A 16,341-nucleotide genomic window follows, 5' to 3' on the forward strand; every position below is an offset into this window, starting at 1 on the left:
ATAATTTTAAGGACATAAATCCTCAACAGTATTGCAAGGTGTAAAGTTTAAAAGCGTACTGAAACATTAACTTACAAAAAAAAAATCCCAAAATCTATTACCAATTTATACAAAATCAAAATATTCCTTGACAAAGGAACAAACACATAGATAAATATATCAATAAACTATGAATATGAACAGGAATTAACAAATTTGTGACAAAGTAGATTTATATACTGTGTACAATCAGAGCTTTAATACCCTACAATAATTAAAACACGTAGAAAAGAATAGACAAATGTTATCAGCAAAAAGAGAGACAACATATAAAAACTTCAATAGAAAGCTATGAATAGAGAAAAGCTGAATTAAAAGAAAAACTAGAGTACAAAAGAGACTGAAAGACCAGTGATGATAAACTAGGAAAAACAAGTAGATGAATGCAACTTGGTGCTGGTTTGTAAGTGCAGTGACTGAGGCACAAACAGAAGGGTTTACTAAAGGCAAATAGACTGTGCACTTTGCATAGAGTAGCAATGAGGTAAAAATTCACTTTGAAAATAATACCCCATCACGTGCAAGGAAAGCTGCATTTTTGCTTGCACATGATTGGATGATGGAAGTTAGCAAAGCTTCTGCTCATTTACTAAGCTCTGGAGCAAATGTACTTGCAAAGTGCAGTGTTCATGTGTCTTTAGTAAATCAACCCCAATGGCTCCTTCTCTATTTGCTACCTGATCAGGACCACTTTGATCTCTGTTCATCAATACCTTGCAGGTTTGGGTTATGAGATTTAGAAATCCAAATGTATGTGCTGATGATAAATATAACAGTGAAAATCTATAGAAATTGCTGGTAGGTTAATTGCCTAAATTGGCCCTAGTATGTGAACGTATGTGTGTATACTGTATATGTGAGGTAGGGACCTTAAATTGTAGATCTTTGAGGCCAGGAACTGATGTGAATGTACAATATGTAATGTAATACATATATTACAAATTACATATAAATTACATATATTACATATAAATTGTTGGTGCTATATCTAAATTTCAGAAATAGAGAGGGCGCATGCGCGGCCGGCACTGATGGACGCGGCTTAAGATCCGCTCCGTCCACTCGCCAGCAGAAAACCGGCACTCACCAGCCCCGGGGGAAATAAACCACCCCACGGCACTGACATTACCTTCCCGCACCTCAGCAGTCATGCCCCGCAGGCGCAGAGTCCCGGATCACCCCGGGAAACTCACCCAATTCTTCCCTGCTCTGGGAAGCCAAGATGGCGGCCGCAACAGCACAGTGGAGGGAGATGGCAGGCACGAGGAGGAGGACTACAGAGCCCAGCACAGGGACCCGAGGCTCCAGGCACCGCTGTATCCAGGGGACCCTGGTGAGTTATCACCCCCCTTGTCCCCCACGACCAGCAGCCCTGCCAAATCTAGACCCCGTCTGGACTGTGACCCGGACCCTCCATACCAAGCCATAACTCTCCTGCCTCCACCCCCTAATGCAGACCTCCCTCACATAGCCGCATTCCCTGCAGCTGATCAACCGCTCACAGAGGTGACGATGAAACACATGCTGACGTCACTGCGCCAATCCCTGCTAAATGACGTATTCACATCCTTAAACCAAATATCTAATGTGGTACAATGACAAGAGCGCAGAATAAACCATATCGAAAACAGCTTGGGTGACATAATAACAGCGCACAATGATTTGATTGACGTGCACGCGGATCATGCGTCCGACATCGAACAAATCAACCTAAAACTGGCCGACTTAGAGGACCGCTCGCGACGCAATAACATCAAAATTAGAGGGATCCCTGAATCAATAACGAATGAAAATCTGCTTCCCTACATACAACAATTCGTTAAAATACTTCTCCCAGCACTTCCGGACATAGAGCTTGCGATTGAGCGATTGGGCCCACCGCTTGCCCAAGCCAGCATTTTTGTCAGCTTCAATCCCAAGAGATGTACTAATTAGAGTACACTTTTACCACGTAAAGGAAAAAATTATGACAGCGGTCAGAAACATGCCACCTCTCCCGCCATCACACGCAAATCTCCGCCTTTATGCGGACCTTTCCAAAGCTACGCTCCTCAATAGGAAGAAAATGATTTCCATCACAAAGGCCCTCAGAAATCATGGTATAGCCTACCAATGGGGCTTTCCAACTAAATTAATAGTGCGGAGACAAGGCAGAATATTTACCGTTAAGAACCTGGAAGCAGGCATTGATCTGCTCAAAACCTGGAATATCATCCCTGCAGATACACAAGACGCCATTCCTAACTCAGCCCAACATATGGAAGCAACATGAACGGTTACATGAAACATTCCAGGAGCAGACATATGCCCTGCCCCCCTAGAGGCCTATTCTAAATGTCCAAATGTCTGGCGATTGGCCCTTACTTGAAAATGTTCGTTCTACATATTTTTTGTTGGCATGACCCTCCCCGGGGTCAAAGCCCATCTATACCCCTCAGTTCTAGAGTAGCAATGTTGGCTACTTGGTCTACCTGCTTTTTTTGCGGGAATATTTTTACTACCCTGTTTGTCTCCACCCCCCTTTTTCTAAGGCACTATCGAATACTCCTCTTTACTACTACTCCTGCATTCCTACAGTCCACACGGCACAATAATTCCACAACCTCCATCCGAGCCACACTGGTACCACAAGTAAACAACCATTCCCCATTTCTAGGAGATTCCCGAATCTTGTTTCCCTTAAACAGCAAACCGACACTGTACTACCAACCAATATTTCATTACCAATGATTACTATAACATCTCTCAACGTTAGAGGCCTAAACTCCCCATTTAAGAGATCACTACTCTTTAAAGAAACCAGGAAATCCCAAGCTGACATTTTTTTCATACAAGAATCCCATTTTGCCACTGGAAAAGAGCCTAAGCTACACCTCCAACACTTTTCACAAATTTTTATGTCTACCAACCCCAAGAAGAAAAATGGAGTCATCACAGCCATCAGCGATTCTCTCCCTTTCCACCTCATCTCAAAAATAGCCGACCCACTTGGACGCTATCACATCCTTATTTGTCAGATCAATGACATAACCCATACGTTGGTGAATGTATATGGCCCGAATAACAACCAATTGCAATTTTATCGGAAACTCTACAAGACCATCTCTACCCATAAACAAGGCAGACTCATAATTGGCGGAGACCTCAACGTTATGAGCAACCCACTTGTGGACTCATCATCCAAGAAGAAAACTAATAAATATACCTTTAATCGATTTCTACATGACCATGACCTATATGACATATGGAGATGCCACCATGGTTCCGAAAGAGACTACACTTACTACTCCCCCGCTCATCTTTCCTACTCGAGGATAGATATGTTTATTACAGATAAATGGACATTGCAACAAGTGACCTCATCGAACATTGGCACTATATCTTGGTCAGATCACGCACCAATCAGTTTATCCCTAGATGATGATCGACGTTCGGCGCTCCCGCCGATTTGGAGACTCAATTCCTCACTCCTCTCATTTCAGGACAATCAGAAGCATATCTTGGAAGCACATAATTTATGTTTTGCTACTAACAACACACCGGATATCTCAGTTACCACACTCTGGCAAACATACAAAGCATACATGAGAGGTATCCTCATACAATTAAATTCGCGTATAAAAAGACAGAGGTCCCAACAAATCGACCAACTCCTAACCTCCATTAACCTAAATGAAGAACTTAACAAAAAAAACCCTAACCCCTCCACTTCCGCGACCCTAAATCAAGAAAGAAATAAGTTACGTACCCTATTACTCCATTCATATGACACCAATCTCCAAAAAACAAAGACCAAATTTTATGCACTAGGAAATAAAGCAAGTTCTCTTCTAGCTAAGATCATTAAACATAAACGACTTAAGACCAAAATATCTATGATACAACACCCAATCACGCATTCACCTCTTTCGAACCCGCAAGATATAGCCAATGCTTTTGCAGCATACTATCAAAAGCTATATAATATAAAAGATGACCCAAACACAACCCAACCTACGACTCCTACCATTGAAAGCTTCTTGCATGACTCCAAGCTCTCCCACATCTCCCCCTCTCAACTTGAATCTCTATCGGCGCCAATCTCATCTATAGAAATTGAAAAAGTTATCTCTACTCTACCCTTAAACAAATCCCCAGGGAATGATGGATTCACTAATGAATTTTATAAAACGTTTGCATCCGACCTTAAATCACACTTATCTGCCCTTTATAACCACGCAGCTTCTACCGGTAAATTCCCTTCCGACATGCTGCAGTCGATAATCACTACTATTCCAAAACCGGGTAAAGACCCACAATCTACTCAAAATTACAGACCAATCTCGCTAATCAATACGGACATAAAAATTTACGCCAAAGTGATTGCCCAAAGATTACTCCCTTATCTACCTGCGTTGATACATCCGGATCAAGTGGGTTTCATACATGGTAGACAGGCCCCAGATGCTACTAGGCGAATAATATCTCTTCTGCACCATCTAGAAACTGATAAACGTCCTTCTCTCCTCTTATCATTAGATGCGGAAAAGGCCTTCGACAGAATTCATTGGCAATTCATGGCACTCACACTACAAAAATTTGGCATTACTGGCTGGCTACTATCGGCGATTCTTGCTCTTTACTCTCAACCTTCTGCTAGAGTATTAACTAATGGCACGCTCTCACAACCCTTCTCCATATCAAATGGAACCAGACAAGGGTGCCCCCTATCCCCCTTAATCTTTGCCTTACTAATAGAACCACTAGCGACTAAGCTCAGAAATGACCCAGAATTCACGGGAGTCGAATATCATAGTACCGAACATAAAATTAGTCTCTTTGCAGATGACATCATACTCATAGTCACAAACCCACATAAATCTCTTAAGACGATACGTGCACACATTAGGGATTACGCAGAGGTTTCGTACTATAAACTTAATGAACCCAAATCATCAATATTAAACCTGTACACACCGCCCATAACCCAGGACTTACTTTCTAAGCAGTTCCCTTTTATCTGGGAAAAACACAGCATCCCATATTTGGGAATTAAACTCACCGCTAATACTAGCCAACTCTACACATCTAAATATAGACCGCTTCTTGAAACTATCCCACAGGATCTCAAAAGCCTTCGTACTGCTACTCTATCGACATTAGGTAGAATAGCAACCCTAAAAATGTGTATACTTCCTAAAATACTATACATTTTTCGAACATTACCTATCCCTGTCCCCTACTCTTTTTTCACCAAACTTCAGGCGATATTAAACAAGTTCCTATGGAATTCAAAAAAATCCAGGTGCACTACAAACCTACTAATACGCCCTACCCTCAGAGGAGGAGCAGGTCTCCCACATATGAAATCCTACTACCAAGCCGTTCTACTAGACCAGCTCTTCTTCTGGTGGCATCCCTCCCCTGAAAAAATATGGTCTACCATGGAAACATCTTTATATCATCCACACGCTTTAACGGACATGATGTTCCTACCTCGCATGGCTCAAAATCGAATACCCCACAAACATCCATGTATTTGCGCTTCCTTAACAGCCTGGTACGACTTTATTGACTATAACAAATCGGGGAACCACAACATACAAGTTCCTACCCCACTATCATCCCTCCATCACATCATTCCCCACCTAAACCTAACGACATGGACGACCTCTGGCATACTTCATATTCAAGACATATATACTTCAGACACATTTAGACTCCTTCTACATCACCCAAAGTAAATTCCACCTCCCTGACACCGAACAATTTACCTATATGCGAATAGCCCATGCACTATACAAAACCAAACTTCCACATAACATAGAAATCCCTGCAACGGCTCATCATTTCTTGCATAGAACTACCTACCCAAAGAAAGGAATTTCCACATTCTACACTCTTATACTCGAAAAGCAATTTGCAATGTATACGTCTTCCTTAGCTAATTGGGAGAAAAATTTGCACCAATCTGTTTCTCCAACTGTGTGGGAAAAAACATTCACTATTACTTACAAGGCCTCAAAATGTTCTTCCCACTGGGAAACATACTTAAAAATTCTACACGAATGGTATATGACTCCTGTCAAGTTATCTGTATTTTATCCACAACATTCGCGAGCTTGCTGGAGGCACTGTGGAGAGTCTGGTTCACTCCTCCATATACTTTGGAACTGTAAGTCAATTAAATCTTACTGGAACAAAGTTTTTCAGATATTATCCTCCATTACAGATACGCTAATTACTCCAAACCCTGCTTTGGCTCTCCTACACATTGGCATAGATAAATTCCCTATAAACTCAAGGACCATCATTCTACATACTTTAGCAGTTGCAAAAACTAATATTACCAGACTATGGCGCTCTAACACTACTCCCCCTTTATCTCGCCTCTTTCAAGACCTTAATCTCCATTGTGAAATGGAAAAAAGAATAGCCTTACACAACTCAGCTTTCCACAAATTTACAGCCCAATGGTCTCGATGGCTGAAACATCCAAACTGTTCCGTAAACTGATTACTAATATGACCCGTTTAAAGTTAAGAATAGAATATTCCCATGTGCCTTCCCTTCTTGTTTCCTTCCCCTTTCCCAATTTCCATCTCTTCCCTAATTATCATTTCTTTATGACCGTGAGAATGGTTCACTGAACGTTGAGCATACCTCTCATGTAAACATCTGAAACCTAAAAAATCCCTGGCCTATTGGTGGGGATTCTTCACACCTGTTTATTCTCTGTATGTATTATAATTACCCAAGTGAACCCTTATTCTCACATTCCAGATTTACCATGTTTTTCTCTTCTGTATGTCTGAAAACTCTTTCAATAAATAATATTTGAATATAAATTTCAGAAATAAATCATATAAAAATGTGTCAAGTAATACCCTGGATGGGTACATTAACCTAAGAATAATAAAGTCAATCTCCATATATTACAAAAGATTAATATTATGTTAGGATACGTATAACCATAAATAATTTCACATAGGTTAATAATACAAACTGATCCAGGTAAATACATGCATAGACATTTTTCTAGACTGAATTAAAAAAATATATAAACAGTATACCCTTCTATTGATTTTTAAAACAATGCTTAAATAAACCCCCAAAATTTCCTGCACCCCAACCTTGAACCATTTTCATAAAGCCTGCTTTCGCCCCCCGAACAAGGTGACACTCCTGACAAACCTTGCATTTGTTGCTGAGTAAGCAACATTATAATGCTTTGTTATTGCTGTCTAACATTGTAAGCTCCTGGTTATCAAAACATTGAAAGATGAAACTATAAAAATAACAAAATTGCATTGATGTTTTGTTCTACTATCCTGCTGAGGTTTTGAATCTGTGTATGTGTAATTTATGTGTTTTGTGCTGCATAAATATATAGTATCAATTTTATTTTGTAGTGCTGGATTTTGAAAAGAAACTGAGTAGCAGCAGATGGCACCAAAATTAATGCAGTTTTTGTTGGTGTTCTTGCTACATTTGACACTTCACAATATCTACCTATGTCAGGGGGGAAGAAGAACATGTCTAATTAAAAGTGGAATGATTTTAATTATGTTAGAAAGCAAGCATAATATATAAAAGTTATTGCTGAAGATAAATTTCTGTTTTCAAAATCCCCCAAATATATTCATGTTATGATGCATTGTGCAATTACCTAAAATTACATGTGAAGGTTTGGAAATGACTTTTATGTCATTAAGCTGCTGACACTTGAACACAAATTTGCTAAGCTTCATTAAATCAAGTACAGCCTTTTGTAAGTTTACATCTTATTTCCAAAGACAATTAAAGGAAAATATAACACATTTATAGATACCTTACATTACTAAGGCTGAAGCCTTATGGGTGACTTCAGAGTCATGTCTGAAAATGACACAACGTTCTTTTTATTTGTATATGTGAGGACTATGTTGGTCACACTGGTTAAAGTATCAACAGTGTTTATTTTTAGTAGGCTTATAAATTCACCGTAATTGTTGCATATATTAAAGCTGAACTGCAGGAAGATATAATGAACACAATTTTATCCTATTAAGTATGAATCAAAACACATTAAAGCTATACTCCAGGCAGATAAAATACCCAAATTAATGCATCTCTGTATTCATTAATATATCATTGACTTTATAAGCTGTGCATGCAGTATAAGGATCTGAAAAGTGACTCGATATCAGAAATCCTCCATACAATCCTCTCTACAGCAGCACTCAGAGAGAGGGTAGGATAGCACTGGGAACCAATCAGGTGTTGTGTATGCAAATGTGATTACAAGAAACATGTTGAGAAGAGAACAGAAGGATAGTCTCATTAGTCTGCTACTGTTCTTTCATTATCCAGTAAGAAGACAGGAGATGGAAAGAGGGCATGTCTGTATACTGTATCATCGTATGGTGTCAACCAAATGCTGTGCTCTGTGAGGTAGCTGTGTTAATTTGAGGAATGAATGGGTGAAAATACAGATAAAACATTTCCTTTATATGTGTTTTTTTTAAGTATTTAGTTGTTCACCTTTTGAGTTCAGCTTTGTATTTTAACATTAAACTAACATACATAACTACCAATTCTATCTAGATATTCACTTCATGTAATGCCCCACCCAGCAGATTGGCAGAAAAGGGCCAACTCTAGCAATCATTAAAGCTCTCCTGCAGCACATATTAGTTATGACAGTAGAGAACACAACGATAATCCAGTCATAGGGACAGGGGCAGACTGACCATTCGAGCACTCAGGCACTGCCTGAGGGCCTGGGGTCAGTAGGGGGCCTCATGAGATGCCCCTGGTACCATTTATTGTCTTTTTCATAGGCTTTTTTGGGTGTGGGCAAGGACACAGGCCCCATGATCCCCTATTGCCTGGGGACCCCAGGAGTTGTCAGTCCGCCCCTGCATAGGGATGATTGTACAGCCAAGACTGAAGTGGCTTCTGGCCCATGATGCATTGTTCAGCTGCAGTTTAATCTACAGGGAACTAGAGATAAGTAGAGGGATTTGGGCTAAATTTATTGTACCTGCAGAAAGTTGATGCTGCTCAAAAAGAGACTAATTGCTTACTAGCTGGGCAATTTGCAGTCTTACAGAAAGCAGTGACCCAGGAAGCTATCAGGCACCAAGAAGGCTTCAAGTTGCCAGCTGACCCATATAAGGCCATGCAGTAGACCCTATAAAAAAGATAGTATTGGAACATATCTGTTCTTTTTAGGTGGATTGCCACTAGGTAAGGGCTGCTTGAGACAGAATGTGTGGATGTGCTGGCCCCTTTTCTGATTGACACGAGACAGTACAGTAACACTATGATTTCAATACATGAGGGGTTCGAGGGCCCTGCTCCTTGGAGCTTACAATCTAGGAGGGTGGGGATAGTGGGACAGGAGGAAATAGCTGTGGGGGATGGAGTGGTAGGAAGAGTGGAGGAGTTCAGTAACTAGCTGAGGGCGGGGTAGGCTTCCCTGAAGAGGTAGGTTTTCAGAGTGCACCTAAAGGTGAGCAGAGTAGGTGATAGTCTGATGGATTGGGGTAGGGAGTTTCAGAGGATGGGGGAAGCCCTGGAGATGAGCATGGGAGGAGGAGACCAGGGAACTGGAGAGTAGGAGGTCTTGTGAGGAGCGGAGAGTATGTTTTGGGTGGTATTTGGATACCAGATCGGTGATGTAGTTTGGGGCAGTATTATGAACAGCTTTATACGTCAATGTTAGCATTTTGAATTTTATTCGTTGGGCAATCAGGAGCCAGTGGAGGGATTGGCAGAGGGGGGTTGCAGATACGGAGCGGTTAGTAAGGTGGATGAGTCTGGTTGCAGCATTCAAGATAGACTGGAGTGGGGATAACCTGCGGTGAGGTAAGCCGATGAGGAGGGCGTTACAGTAGTCGAGACGTGATATAATAAGGAAGTGAATGAGTTGCTTAGTGGTTTCTGGGGTTAGGAATGGACGTATTTTGGAGATGAAGTCTACATGAGTTTGTCAGCGATTGGACCTGGGGCTGGAAGGACAGATTGGAGTCTAGGATGACACCTAGTACTCTGGCTTGAGGGGTGGGACTGATGGTGGTGGTGTTGGTCTTGATGGGGGAAGTCGGGGGGGGGGGGGCGGGCTGGGGGGAAAACTAGGAGCTCAGTTTTGACAAGATTTAGTTTGAAGAAGTGGAGTGACATCCAATTCGATTCTATAGATCAGTAGTCTTGTGATACGGGTGGAGACTGAAGGGGTGAGGTGAGGGGTAGAGAGATAGATTTGCATGTCGTCGGCATAGAGATGGTAGTTGAAGCCGTGAGAATGTATCAACTGGCCAAGGGAGGAGGTGTAGATGGAGAAGAGAAGGGGCCCGAGGACAGAACCTTGAGGGACCGTAACAGAGAGGGGGAGTGAAGAGGAGCTGGCAGCGTTATAGGTAACAATGAAGGAGCGCTGTGATAGTTAAAAGGGCCAGTAGAGAGTGGAGTCTCTGAGGCCAAGAGAGTGTAGTTTTTTGAGGAGGACAGCGTGGTCAACCGCAGAGAGGTCGAGGAGTAGGAGCACTTAATAGTGGACATTAGTTTTGGCCGTTAGCAGGTCGTTGGTGAGTTTGAGTAGGGCAGTTTCAGTGGAGTGTAGGGGGCGGAAGCCAGACTGTAGGGGATCAAGGAGCTTGTTGTCGGTGAGGTGGGAACTTAGGCAGTTATAGACTAAGCGCTCTAGTAGGTTGTATGTAAATGGCAGCAGGGAGATGGGTCTAAGGTTGTTCAGGTCGGTGGGATCCAGGCAGGGTTTTTTGTATTTCAATGGTTTTTATTAATTTTAAACAGTATAAAACAGAGGCAACAAAACACGCCCACGCAGGGGCTATCAATTGCACCAATAGAAAATGTATAATAGAGCAGACAACGCTCTAATTCCAATAAGGCAAAACGTATGCCCACGTAGGGGCTATCAATGGCACATAGGTTACAATAACATCAGTGAAACTCAGATTATCGCAACTAAAGACAGCTGTCCACTGTCACATCAAAACAAACAGAAAAGGAAAGAAGAAAAGCAGAGAAGAAAGAAAGAGAAAAAACAAAAACAAAAACACACACCAGAGAGCAAGGGTCCATGAGCGCCAATACAAAACTCCATCACCTCCCTACACTGGCCGGGGGGAGCGTGGGAAAGGCATATTGCAACCACGGTTCCCATATTTTCAAAAATTTATGTTGAGAGTCATTGCATATACTCGACATCTGTTCATTGAGCATCATAGTAGTCATACGATCCCGCACCCCCTGAAAAAGTACAAACGGACTCTTCCAGGCCTGGGCAATTGTCCTAGTGGCCGATAAAAACAAATAGGAAGCCAATCGCTGCTGACGAGCCAAGAGGCCCGGTATGGGGCAATGAAGCAAAGCATACCGAGCATCCCGGCGTATAGAGAGATGAAACAAAGTGAAAAGGAGGCCAAACACACAAGACCAAAAACGAACCAACCTCGGGCATGACCACCAGATATGCAGTACATCGCCACGATGGCCACAACCCCGAAAACATCGATCACTACAGGCAGGGTTAGCCTGGGCCAAACGAGCCGGCACCCAATACCAACGAAACAATACCTTATAGGCTGCTTCCAGCGTGGTCGTATTAAACGAACATTTAGCTATGAGTGACCAGGCTTTATTCCAGTCCTCCGGATCCACAGCCACTCCCAGGTCGCGTTCCCACTGAACTACATATGAAAGAGAAGTGTGCGACGAGCATCTGTTCAAAGCTGCGTAAAGAAGGGAGATAAGGCCCGGGGCGCCCAGACGCTGCTGGCAAAGCCGTTCAAAGGCAGATGTCTGATATGGGAAAGCAGAAGTGGCCCTCAGCGAGAGTAGCCAGTGCCGCAATTGAAGGTACCGAAAAAATTCCGCTGGGGGAACATCCCGAGACTCCCGGAGGACATTCCAGGTGGGAAAGGACCGAAAAATCAAAAAGTGTCGCACCTGTGAGAAACCATGAGCCACCCACCAAGAAAATGCCCTCGGGTGATCTAGACCCGGCGGGAAAAGAGGGTTATTAACGATTGGAAGCAAGGGCAAGAAAGGTGACATCAGGCCACTGGAGTAACGTACCGAGTCCCAGACTCGTAGGCCATGGAGCAACATTGGACTCAGCGCCGTAGGGCGCAGGGCAGGGGGAAGCCATAGAAGTGTCGATCAGGCAGGGTTTTTTAAGTATGGGCGTGATGTGCGTGTGCTTTAGGGGGAAGGGGAATGTGCCAGTAGAGAGGGAAAGATTAAAGATGTGAGTGAGTAGGATGGAGGAAGATGTGAGTGAGTAGGAGGGAGGAAGAGGGTGATCGTAGGAGTTGTGTGGGGACAGGGTCAAGGGGGCAGGTGGTGAGGCGGGCTTCTGAGAAGACCTTACTGACCTCTTCAGTAGTAGCGAGGTCGAAGGAGTGGCGTGTAGAGGGGATTTTAGTGTGAGGAATGCTAGGTGGGGTGGAAGTCTGAGCAGTGGCGAGGTCGAAGGAGTGGAGTGTTGAGGGGATTTTAATGTGAGGGATGCTAGGTGGGGTGGAAGTCTGAGCAGTGGTGATGTCCCTACGAATTGCGTCGATCTTGTTTTTGAAGTGATTAGCAATCTCGTGGGTGGTGAGTGAGGTACTGGGTGGAGGGGGGGGCGGAGAGAGTAGAGAGTTAAAAGTAGAGAAGAGCCGGCAATGACTGGAGGAGAAGGTATTAATGAGGGTAACAAAGTAGGCTTGCTTGGCAGAGTGAAGGGAGGAGGTGTAGGTTAGGCAGGCATATTTATATTGGGTGAACGCTTGTTGGGATCTGGTTTTGCGCCATAGTCGCTCCAGCGCACGACTGTGTCGCTTGAGATTTTTGGTATGCTCAGTCTGCCAGGGTTGTAGCGGTCGGGGTCTGATGCTTCGTGTTGGGGGTGCTAGCAAGTCTAGAGCGGCTGATAGCAAGTTGTTATAAACAGTAGTGGCCAGGTCAGGGCAGGACAGGGGAAGGATACTGTCATAAAGTTGGTCAGCTGCAGAGTGGAAAGGGGCAGGGTTCAAGTTGTGGAGGTTTCTGCTGGTGATAGTTTGACGTTTGGGGGGATAGGTGTTTGAGGATGAGTACACGGAGAAGGTTGTGATTGGAGAGAGGAAAGGGGGTGTTTGTGAGGTTGTGGGGAGTGCAGAGATGAGAGAAGACAAGGTCCGGGGTGTGGGTGGTGGACTGTATACACTGTGCGAGTGCAGAAGAAGAGGTTAAGTGGTGGAGTTGGGATGTAGCTGAGTTATTGATGTTGATAGGGATGATGGTGGGTAGCTCGGAGGAGAGAAAGAAGGGTAGCCAGGCGGAGAAGTCGTCGAGAAAGCTGGACAACGGATCCAGGAGGCCGATAGATTACTGCAATCCTCAGAGAGATTGGAGAGAATAGCCGGATGCAGTGGGCCTCGAAGGAGGAGAAGGATAGAGAGGGAGGGTTTGGGCAGACTTGGAAGGTGCTCTGCGGTGACAGGAGCATACCAACCCCACCACCTTTTCGGCCGCTGGGTCTGGGTGAATGGGTCCAGATAAGACCTCCATAGGAGAGTGCCGCAGGGGAGGTAGAGTCAGTAGCTTAGATCGAGGTTTTGGTGATCGCTAGGAGGTTAAGGGATCGGGAGACAAAGAGGTCATGGATGGCGGTGAGGTTGTTGCAAACCGATCGGCCGTTCAAGAGTGCACATGAAAATGGGAAGGTGGTTATGGGGAGCAAAGGGACCGGTATTAGATTGAGGGGATTGCGGCAGTTCTTGGAAGTAAGAGAGTGCCTTGTGTGTGGGCGAGGTGGTGGAGGACCAGGGTTTGGGGAGATGTCCCCAGCGGTTAGGAGAAGAAGAGTGAGAAAGGTGGTATGGGAGCGGGATGTACAAGAGCGCGTATGTCTACTAGTGATGGTGTTTGGGTCAGTGGGAGAGTGGAGTATCAAGAGGAGGTGGTGAGAGCCATAGTAGGGAGATGGAAGCAGTGAAGATGCGATGTACAGTTGTTTGGGAGGAGCAGAGGGATATAGAAAAGAGATTTTGGGAACGGAGGAGAGGAGTATGTGGAGGAGGAGTAAAGGAGGCATTTTAGGAAGGTATACGGAGTGGCGGTCAAGTGTGGTGGAAATTTCTCAGGGTGCTTGATTGTAGATAGTCTAGCGTGCAGTAGAGTATCTCGATGTTGCATCTTCCTGCAGCTAGAGTTCTTGTGCTTAGGATCAGGATGGGTTGAGATCAGTTAGATAAGTTGTAGACAAGGGTAGTACTGGCCCTGCAGGATCCATGGCGCCCGGCGCCAAGGCAGGGGGGTAGTAGCATTATTGTAGTCAAGCTACAAGTTCCAGTTTGTGCAAGTCCTAGATTGTAGGGTGAGGTTTGGCTTGAGGAGATCGGGGGTGGATGTCAGCTGTGGAAGTGTTTCCCAGGTGGTGGAGATGAGATCTAGAAAAGGTTGTGAGGGGTGGGCATCCGCTGTGGGAGTTGGGTGTAGTAGGGGCTAGGGTACCATGGAATCAGCAGTCGGGCCCTCTCCCACGCTGGCTGTACTCACGGGGGGTAGACAGATGGGTTTCAGGTCCAGGCAGGGTTACGTCGTGGTAGGCGGTGGTAGGCGTCACCAGGCCGAGGTCATCTGCTGGGCTCAACAGCGTCGAAATAAGCCCGCGTCGGTTCACTCTTTCAGGTGTGGATGGGGATGTGCGAGCGAAGCTCCTTTAGGTCAGCTGCAGGCTCCCTTCGGATGTTGGGGGGGGGGTGTGCCGTGGTAGGCTGCAGTAGGCCCTGTCAGGCCAGGTGCTGTGGTAGTGTGGTAGACCTTGGCCTAGGTGGCACTGGTCTCTTGCTCCTTCACACTGGTCTCTTGCTTCTTCACAGCGCAGGTAGGGTCGGGGAGACCACTGGGGGGGCCGCGGCGGGTTCGCTGTGGTTGGCGGCCTATGTAGTGGTGGGCCCTGCTGGGTTGGCGTGCGGCTTTGATGCGGGGGGCCAGGCAGGCTCTGTGAGGACAAGTGACTGAGTTGTGGGCAGCGGGAGGTGGCAGAGTTGTGGGTGGTGGGGAGGCTCATACGGCTGCACTCCCTTCACAATATGTATCCTGGAGCCTGGGTGTGACTCACAATATGGATCCGCGGCTCCGCGGGCCCTGCACGGACAGGCACCACTGCGATGGGGCTCCGGTGGGGAGGCAGTGATGGAGCGGTGGGGAGGCTCGGGTGGCTGCTCCTCCTTCTCGGTGTGCACCCGGAGCTTGGCGGGCGGGCTTGGCTGTGGCAGGCCACTGCTCGGCGGGCCCTGCATGGATGGCACTTGGACGGGCGCTGCAGTGATGGAGCTCTGGGCCGCGGCGTGAGGTCGGACTGTCACCGCTCCCCCCTCCAGGTAAGCGGAGACCTACGGGCAGGCGCCGTGAGCCCGCTATTCCCGGGGATGGCAGGCAGGAGCGCGGAGGTGACCAGAGATCTGACCTATGCTGCTGCTCCGGTCGCCATCTTGATCTTAAAAATGGATACAAAACCAGAAGAAACTGTTTTTACTGCAGCAAAATGGACAAAATGTAGAAATACTGTAAAGTTGTTGAAAATATAAATGAGAACTTGTTTATCTTCATATGTTAGGTGTATTGTCTGTTTTGTTAAATAATATATTAACCGCTTCTGCTCTGCCCTATAGCAGAAATACTGCTACAGGGCGGCACGGGTGATCACCGAGAATCTCTGACGAGGTAGAGACCTGTGTATAAACAACACAGATCTCTCTCCCCTGTCAGCTCCTGCACACTGCTTTGTATGGCTCTGCATAGTAGAGCTATACAAATCAGCGTGATTACAGTAAAGCTCACACAAAGTCTCATAGTGAAAGGGCACACAGCGCACAGGTAACTCTTTGATCACCCCAGATGTTAACCTCTTCCTGCCCACTGCCATTAGTACAGCGTCAGTGATTTTTATTAGCACTGATCACTGTATTGGTGTCACTGGGGATGTCAGTGACACCAAGTCAGTTTCCCCCAGTGTCAGAATGCCCACCGCAGTCCCACAGTCTCACTGATAGTCACTGATTGCCACCATAACTAGTAAAAAAAAACTTTTTCTAGTATATACCACCATTTGTAAATGCTATAACTTTCACGTAAACCAGTCACACGTATTGGGATTTTTTTTTTTAGCAAAGACATGTAGCAGAATACATTTGGCCTAAATTTTATGACAAAATGTTATTTTTCAAATTTTTAACAGGGCATGTTTAATAGCAAAAAGTCAAAAATATTGTTTTTTTCTCAAAATTGTCTGTCTTTTTTGTTTATAGCGCAAAAAATAAAAAAAACACACAGGTGATCAAATAC

The 16,341-nt window shown here is 45.0% G+C and overlaps 1 protein-coding gene across 1 annotated transcript in view; it reads left to right on the forward strand.

Annotated features, from left to right (window-relative positions):
* Nucleotides 1-16,341, forward strand: part of LOC149464866 (CUB and sushi domain-containing protein 1-like) — a 1,089,704-nt gene that overhangs the window by 724,626 nt on the left and 348,737 nt on the right. The gene's annotated exons all lie outside the window — the stretch shown is intronic.

Source organism: Staurois parvus, unplaced genomic scaffold (genome assembly GCF_062004578.1).
Source record: "Staurois parvus isolate SC_StPar_1 unplaced genomic scaffold, SC_StPar_1.0 ptg000146l, whole genome shotgun sequence".
Taxonomy (NCBI): Eukaryota; Metazoa; Chordata; class Amphibia; order Anura; family Ranidae; genus Staurois; species Staurois parvus.